Consider the following 9,372-nt stretch of genomic DNA (forward strand, 5'->3'; position numbering starts at 1 on the left):
TTTGTATTTACTTCCTGTGGAAGCTTCTACCGAGGTTATCAACCATTCTGGGGGAAATGATTGTGGACATAATGATCGTTACAGTGATCACTACACTTTTTTTTTTAAGTAAGGAAGTGCTTCTATTGCTTAGAAAATCTCAAACATTCTGGACTGAATTCTTAAAATGTATGTCAGTATGCTCTCATAAAAAACATAAAGTGAGACACTTATGTAATTAAAAAAATTTAGTAGCCACATTGAAAAATATATAAAGGCACAGTTGAAACTCATTATAATAATATGTCTTACATAACTTGGCATGTCAAAGATACAGCATTTCAATATAAATCAATGTATACATTTTCATTAATGCAGTATTGTAAATGACACATATACCCAGCACACGCACCACAGTACAACAATACCTAATAGGATGCAATGCTAAGGAGAAAGGTAGTCCTACCAAAACAGTACACTGCTTCAGTTTTTAAATTAACATTAAAAATTCACTGCAGTTTGTGAAGATAGATTCTGAGCAGCCACCTTTTGGTCATCAGTATATAATGAGCTTCCCAGGTGGTGCTTGTGCGTGGGTGGTCAGTCGCTAAATCGTGTCCAGCTCTTTGCAGCCCTATGGACTGTGGCCCACCAGGCTCCTCAGTCTATAAGATTTTCCAGGCAAGAATACTGGAGTGGGTTGCCATTTCTTTTTCCAGGAGTCTTCCTGACCCAGGGATCAATCCCATGTCTCCTGCTTTGCAGGTGGATTCTTTACCTGCGGAGCCATGACACAGTAGTAAAGAATCTGCCTGCCAATGCAGGAGGCGCAAGAGATTTGGGTTCGATCCCTGGGTTGGGAAGATCCCTTGGAGAAGGCAATGGCAAGACACTTCAGTATTCTTGCTTGGAAAATCCCACAGACAGAGGATCCTGGTGGGCCACAGTCCATGGAGTCATAAAGAGTCGGACACAACTGAGCAAACACTTAAGAGATATAGTGAGCACTTTGACTAAGGATTTGTGTATTTGGATAAAACTACCAGAGAATTGCTTGAGAACCTAGCAAATGGACCACAGTCCTGAAAATCTCTAGGCTGTTAAGGGGAGGATATATCTGAAAAGCCACCAAGTATTTGAAGGATGTCATTTTACAACCAAGATTACTTTACCCTCAAGGATCTCATTCAAAATTGATGGAGAAATCAAAAGCTTTACAGACAAGCAAAACTAAGAGAATTTAGCACCACCAAACCAGATTTACAACAAATGTTAAAGGGACATCTATAGGGAGGAAATATAAGAAAAGGAAAAGACCTACAAAAACAAACCCAAAACAATTAAGAAAATGTCAATAAGAACATACATATCAGTAATTACTTAAAGTCAATGGATTAAATGCTCCAACCAAAAGACACAGATTGGCTGAATAGATACAAACACAAGACCCATATATATGCTGTCTACAAGAGACCCACTTCAGACCTAGACACACATATCCTCTCACAAAGTGAAAGGATGGAAAAATATATTCCATGCAAGTGGAAATCAAAAGAAAGCCAGAGTAACAATTTGCATATCAGACAGAATAGATGTTAAAACAAAAAATATTACAAGAGACAAGGAAGGATACTACATAATGATCAAGGGATCAATCCAAGAGGAAGACATAACCCTAACCCTAATTGTGAATATTTATGTACCCAACATAGGAGCACCTCAGTACATAAGGCAAACACTAACAGACATAAGAGGGCAAATTGATGGCAACATAATAATAGTAGGGGACTTTAACACCCCACTTACACCAATGGACAGATCATCAAAACAGAAAATTAATAAGTAACACAAGCCTTAAATGACACACTAGACCAGGTATATCTAATTGATATTTTCAGGATATTCTAACCAAATGCATAAGAATACACTTTCTTCTCAAGTATACATGGAACATTTTCCAGGATTTGGGTCACAAATCAAGCCTCAGTAAATGTAAGAAAATTGAAATCATATCATGCATCTTTACTGACCACAGTGCTATAAGATGATATCAATTACAGGAAGAAGACTATAAAAAACACAAACACATGGAGATTAAACACTATGTTTCTAAAACACACGCAAATTACTGAAGAAATCAAAATGGAAATAAAAAAATTCCTAGAAACAAATGACTATGAAAACACGGTAATTGGGATTCAGCGAAAGTGGTTCTAAGAGGGAAGTTTCAGATCAGATCGACTCTTTGGGACCCCATAAATCGTGGCACACCAGGCCTCCCTGTCCATCACCAACTCCAGGAGTTCACTCAGATTCACATCCATCGAGTCAGTGATGCCATCCAGCCATCTCATCCTCTGTCGTCCCCTTCTCCTCCTGCCTCCAATCCCTCCCAGCATCAGAGTCTTTTCCAATGAGTCAACTCTTCACATGAGGTGGCCAAAGTACTGGAGTTTCAGCTTTAGCATCATTCCCTCCAAAGAAATCCCAGGGCTGATCTCCTTCAGAATGGACTGGTTGGATCTCCTTGCAGTCCAAGGGACTCTCAAGAATCTTCTCCAACACCACAGTTCAAAAGCATCAATTCTTTGGCACTCAGCCTTCTTCACAGTCCAACTCTCACATCCATACATGACCACAGGAAAAACCATAGCCTTGACTAGACAAACCTTTGTTGGCAAAGTAATGTCTCTGCTTTTGAATATGCTATCTAGGTTGGTCATAACTTTCTTTCCAAGGGGTAAGCGTCCTTTAATTTCATGGCTGCAGTCACCATCTGCAGTGATTTTGGAGCCCCAAAAAATAAAGTCTGACACTGTTTCCACTGTTTCCCCATCTATTTCCCATGAAGTGATGGGACCGGATGCCATGATCTTCGTTTTCTGAATGTTGAGCTTTAAGCCAACTTTTTCACTCTCCACTTTCACTTTCATCATGAGGCTTTTGAGTTCCTCTTCACTTTCTGCCATAAGGGTGGTGTCATCTGCATATCTGAGGTTATTGATATTTCTCCCCGCAATCTTGATTCCAGCTTGTGTTTCTTCCAGTCCAGCGTTTCTCATGATGTACTCTGCATATAAGTTAAATAAACAGGGTGACAATATACAGCCTTGACGAACTCCTTTTCCTATTTGGAACCAGTCTGTTGTTCCATGTCCAGTTCTAACTGTTGCTTCCTGACCTGCATACAAATTTCTCAAGAGGCAGATCAGGTGGTCTGGTATTCCCATCTCTTTCAGAATTTTCCACAGTTTATTGTGATCCACACAGTCAAAGGCTTTGGCATAGTCAATAAAGCAGAAATAGATGTTTTTCTGGAACTCTCTTGCTTTTTCGATGATCCAGCAGATGTTGGCAATTTGATCTCTGGTTCTTCTGCCTTTTCTAAAACCAGCTTGAACATCAGGAAGTTCACGGTTCACATATTGCTGAAGCCTAGCTTGAAGAATTTTGAGCATTACTTTACTAGCATGTGAAATGAGTGCAATTGTGCGGTAGTTTCAGCATTCTTTGGCATTGCCTTTCTTTGGGAAGAGGGAAGTTTATAGCAATACAATTCTACCTCAAGAAAGAAGAAAAACAGAGACTAGACAATCTAACTTTACAACTAAAACGATTAGAAAAAAAGAACAACAACAAAAACCCCAAAGTTAGTAGAAGGAAAGAAATCACAAAGATCGGAGCAGAAATAAATGAAAAAGAAATGAAGGAAACAATAGTAAAGATTAATAAAATTAAAAGCTGGTTCTTTGAGAAGATAAAACTGACAAACTATTAGCAAGACTCACCAAGAAAAAAAGGGAGAAGAATCAAATCAATAAAATTTGAAATGAAAAAGGAGGGGTTACAACAGAATGCAGAAATACAAAGGATCAGAAGAGACTATTATGAGTAACAATATGCCAATAAAATGGACAACCTGGAAGAAATGGACAGAGTCTTAGAAAAGTTCAATTATCCTAGATTGAATCAGGAAGAAATAGAAATTATGAACAAGCCAATCACAAGTGCTGAAATTAAAACTGTGATCAAAAATCTCCAAAACAAAAAAACAAAACAAAACCAAAAGCCTAGGGCCAGATAGCTTCACAGGTGAATTCTATCAAACATTTAGAGACGAGCTAATGCAGATATGCAGATGAGACTATCCTTATGGCAGAAAGTGAAGAGGAACTCAAAAGCCTCTTGATGAAAGTGAAAGAGGAGAGTAAAAAAGTTGGCTTAAAGCTCAACATTCAGAAAAGGAAGATCATGGCATCCGGTCCCATCACTTCATGGGAAATAGATGGGGAACCAGTGGAAACAGTGTCAGACTTTATTATTTTGGGCTCCAAAATCATTTGCAGATGGTGATTGCAGTCATGAAATTAAAAGATGCTTACTCCTTGGAAGGAAAGTTATGACCAACCTAGATAGCATATTCAAAAGCAGAGACATTACTTTGCCAACAAAGGTTTGTCTAGTCAAGGCTATGGTTTTTCCTGTGGTCATGTATGGATGTGAGAGTTGGACTGTGAAGAATGCTGAGTGCCGAAGAATTGATGCTTTTGAACTGTGGTGTTGGAGAAGACTCTTGAGAGTCCCTTGGACTGCAAGGAGATCCAACCAGTCCATTCTGAAGGAGATCAGCCCTGGGATTTCTTTGGAGGGAATGATGCTAAAGCTGAAACTCCAGTACTTTGGCCACCTCATGTGAAGAGTTGACTCATTGGAAAAGACTCTGATGCTGGGAGGGATTGGAGGCAGGAGGAGAAGGGGACGACAGAGGATGAGATGGCTGGATGGCATCACTGACTCGATGGACGTGAGTTTGAGTGAACTCCGGGAGTTGGTGATGGACAGGAGGCCTGGTGTGCTGCAATTCATGGGGTCGCAAAGAGTCAGACACGACTGAGCGACTGAACTGAACTGAATGCCTATCCATCTGAAACTCTTTCAAAAAGCTTCAAAGGAAGAAACACTTCCAAACTCTTCTACAAGGCCACTATCACCCAGATACCAAAACCAGATAGTAAAAGTTTTATTTGCTCCATTGTGTCTGGCTCTTTGTGAGCTTATGGACTATAGACCACCCCCTCCCAGGCTCCTCTGTCCATGGGATTCTCCAGGCAAGAATACTGGAGTGGGTTGCCATGCCCTTCTCCAGGGGATCTTCCTGACTCAGGAATTGAACCTAGGTCTCCCACATTGCAAGCAGATTCTTTACCATCTGAGCCACCAGGGAAGTTAAAACCAGATAAAGACATCACAAAAAAGAAAATTATGGGCCAATATCACTGATGAACATAGATGCAAAAATCTTCAACAAAATTCTAGGAAACAGAATTCAAGAACACATTAAAAAGACCATACACCATGATCAGGGCCTCCCTGGTGGCTCAGCAGTAAAGAATCCACCTGCAGTGCAGTAGCTGAAGGAGACACAGGTTTGATCCCTGGGATAGGAAGATCCCCTGGAGGAGGGCATGGCAACTCACTCCAGTATTCTTGCCTGGAGAATCCTATGGACAGAGGAGCCTGGGAGGCTATAGTCCATACAGTCACAAAAAGTTGGACATGACTGAAGCAACTGAGCATGCATGCATGCACACCACGATCAAGTCAAGTTTATCCCAGGGATACAAGGATTCTTCAATACACACAAATCAGTCAATATGATACAGCATATTAACAAATTGGAAAATAAAAATCATATGATAATCTCAATAGATGCAGAAAAATATTTTGACAAAATTCAGCACTCATTTATGGTAAAGACTCTTCCAAAAATGGGCATAGCAAGAACTTACCTATAATAAAGGCCATATATGATAAACAAAGAGAAGCGGAAAGCAAGGAAGAGAGGGAAAAGTACATGCAATTAAATGCAGAATTCCAAAAAATAGCTAGAAGAGACAAGAAGGCCTTATTCAATGAACAATGCTTAATAATAGAAGAAAACAACCAAAGAGGAAAGACTAGAGATCTGTTCAGGAAAATTGGAAACATCAAGGGAGCATTCTGCCCAAAGGTGGGCACAATAAAGGATAAAAACTGTAGAGACCTAGTAGATTCTGAGGGCTTCCCTGGTGGCTCAGATGGTAAAGAATCCACCTGCAATGTGGGAGACCTGGGTTCTATCCCTGGGTTGGGAAGATCCCCTGGAGAAGGGAATGGCTACCCAGTCTTGTATTCTGGCCTGGAGAATTCCATGGACTGTATAGTCCATGGGGTCGCAAAGAGTCAGACATGACTGAGTGACTTTCACATGTTAGTAGACTCAGAAGAGATCAAGACGAGATGGAAAGAATACATGGAAGAACTGTACAGAAAAGATCCAAATGAACTGGATTACTATGATGGTGTGGTTAGTCACCCAAGAGCCAGTCATTCTGGAGTGCAAAGTCAAGTGGGCCTTAAGAAGCACTGCTGTTAATAAAGCTAATGGATGCAATAAAATTCCAGAAGAACTATTCAAATTCCTAAGGGATGATGCCATAAGGTTTTGCATTCCTTATGTCAGCAAATCTGGAAGACCCAGCAGTGGCCACAGGACTGGGAAAGGTCAATCCTCATACCAATTCTCAAAACAGGTAGTACCAAAGAATGTGCTAACCATTGGACAACTCCACTCATCTCCCATGCTAGTAAGGTCATGCTTAAAATCTTGCATGCTAGGCTTTAGCATAATGGTGAACCAGGAACTTCTAGATGTCCAAGCTGGGTTTAGAAAAGGAAGAGGAACTAGAGATCAAATTGCTAACATTCGCTGAATTATAGAGAAACAAGGGAATTTCAGAAAATCATCTATTTCTGTTTCATCGACTATGATAAAGCCTTTGACTGTGTGAATCATGACAAATTGTGAAAAGCTCTTAGAGAGATGGGGATACCAGACCACCTCACCTGTCTCCTGAGAAACCTGTATGCAGGTCAAGAAGCAACAGTTAGAACCCTGTATGGAACAACTGATTGGTTCAAGATTGAGAAAGGAGTGACAGGGCTGTCTGCTGTCACCCTGTTTGCTTAAGCTATATGCTGAGCACATCATGAGAAATGCCGGGCTGGATGAGTTACCAGCTGGAATCTAGTTAGGCGGGAGAAACATCAACAACTTCAGATATGCAGATGATACCACTCTAATGGCAGAAAGCAAAGAGGAACTAAAGAGCCTCTTGATGAAGGTGAAGGAGGAGAGTGAAAGAGCCAGTTTAAGACTAAATATTAAAAAAAACTAAGCATGGCATCCAGCCCCATTTCTGCATGGCAAATAGATGGAAAAAGGTGGAAGTAGTGACAGATTTCCTCTTCTTGGGCTCCAAAATCACTGCAGATAGTGACTGCAGCCATGAAATCAGAAGATGATTGTTTCTTGGCAGGAAAGTGATGACAAACCTAGACAGTGGGTTGAAAAGCAGAGACATTACTCAGCTGAAAAATGTTCCTATAGTCAAGGCTAGGACTTCCCAGTGGTCACGTATGGTTGTGAGGGCTGGACTGTAAAAAAGCCAGAACACCAAAGAATTGATGCCTTTGAACTGTGGTGCTGGAGAAGACTCCTGGTGTCCCTTGGACACCAAGGAGATCAAACCAGTCAATCTTAAGGAAGAACAGCCCTGAATATTCACTGTAAGGACTGAGGCTGAAGCTGAAACTCCATTATTTTGGTCATCTGATGTGAACAGAAGACTCATTGGAAAAGTCCCTGATTCTGGGAAAGATTGGAGGCAGAAGGAGAAGAAGGCATCAGAGGACGAGATGGCTGGATGGTATCACTGATGCAGTGAAGATGATCTTCAGCAAATTCCTGGAGATGGTGAGGGAAAGGGAGGCCTGGTGTGCTGCAGTCCATGGGGTCGCAAAGAGTTGGATGTGACTGGGTGACTGAACAACAACATGATAAACCCACAGCAAACATTATTCTCAATGGTGAAAAGCTGAAAGCATTTCCTCCAAGATCAGGAACAAGACAAGTGTGCCCACTCTTGCCACTATTATAGTTCTCAAAGTCTTATCTATGGCAATCAGAGAAGAAAAAGAAATAAAAGGAATCCAGACTGGAAAAGAAGTAAAACTCACTGTTTGCAAATGACATGATACAATACATAGAAAATCCTAAAGATACCATCAGAAAATTAGTAGAGCTAATCAGAGAATTTGGTAAAGTATCAGGATACAAAAATCAATACACAGAAATCACTTGCATTCCTATACACTAACAACAAAAAATCAGAAAGAGAAGTTATAGAATCAATCCCATTTACCATTGCAACAAAAAGAATAAAATAGCTAGGAATAAGCCTACCTAAGGAGACAAAATAGCTGTATACAGAAAATTATAAGGCACTGATGAGAGAAATCAAAGATGACATAAACAAATGGAGAGATATTCCAATGTCCCTGGGTTGGAAGAATCGATATTGTGAAAATGACTATACTACCAAATGCAACCTACTGATTCAGTGCAATCCCTATCAAATTACCAATGGCATTTTTCACAGAACTAGAACAAGAAATTTCACAATTCATATGGAAACACAAAAGACTCAAAAAGCCAAAGCAGCCTTGAAAAAGAAGAATGGAGCTGGAGGATTCAACCTTTCTCACTTCTGAGTATACTACAAAGCTACAGTCATCAAGACAGCACTGACCATCACAAAAACAGGAACATAGATGAATGAAACAAGATGGAAAGTCCAGTCATAAACCCATGCGCCTATCAGCACCTTATCTTTGACAAAGGAGGCAAGAATATATAATGCAAAAAAGATAGTCTCTTCAATAAGTGGTGCTTGGAAAAGCCATGTGTAAAATAACAAAATTAGATTACTTTCTAACACCATATACAAAGATAACCTCAAAATGGATTAAAGATCTAAATGTAAGACCAGAAACTATAAAACTCTTTGAGGAAAACATAGGCAGAACACTCTTTGACAGAAATCATAGCAAGATCCTCTATGACCCACCTCTTAGAGTAATAGAAATAAAAGCAAAAATAAACAAATAGGGCCTAATTAAACCTAAAAGCTTTTGCACAGCAAAGGAAACTTAAACAAGGTGAAAAGACAACCCTCAGAATGGGAGAAAATAATAGCAAATGAAATAACTGACAAGAGATTAATTTCCAAAATATACAAGCAAACAAAACAAATATACAAGCAACTTATGCAACTCAATAGCAGAAAAAGAAACAACCCAATCAAAGAATGGGCAGAAGACCTAAACAGACATTTCTCCAAAAGAGACATACAAATGGCTAATAAACACATGGAAAGATGCTCGACATCATTCGTTATCAGAGAAATGCAAATCAAAACTACAATGAGATATCACCTCACACTAGTCAGAATGACCATCATCAAAAAAATCTACAAACAATAAATGCTGGAGAGGATGTGGAGAAAAAGGAAA

This window comes from Bubalus kerabau, chromosome 1, assembly GCF_029407905.1.
Source record: "Bubalus kerabau isolate K-KA32 ecotype Philippines breed swamp buffalo chromosome 1, PCC_UOA_SB_1v2, whole genome shotgun sequence".
Taxonomy (NCBI): Eukaryota; Metazoa; Chordata; class Mammalia; order Artiodactyla; family Bovidae; genus Bubalus; species Bubalus kerabau.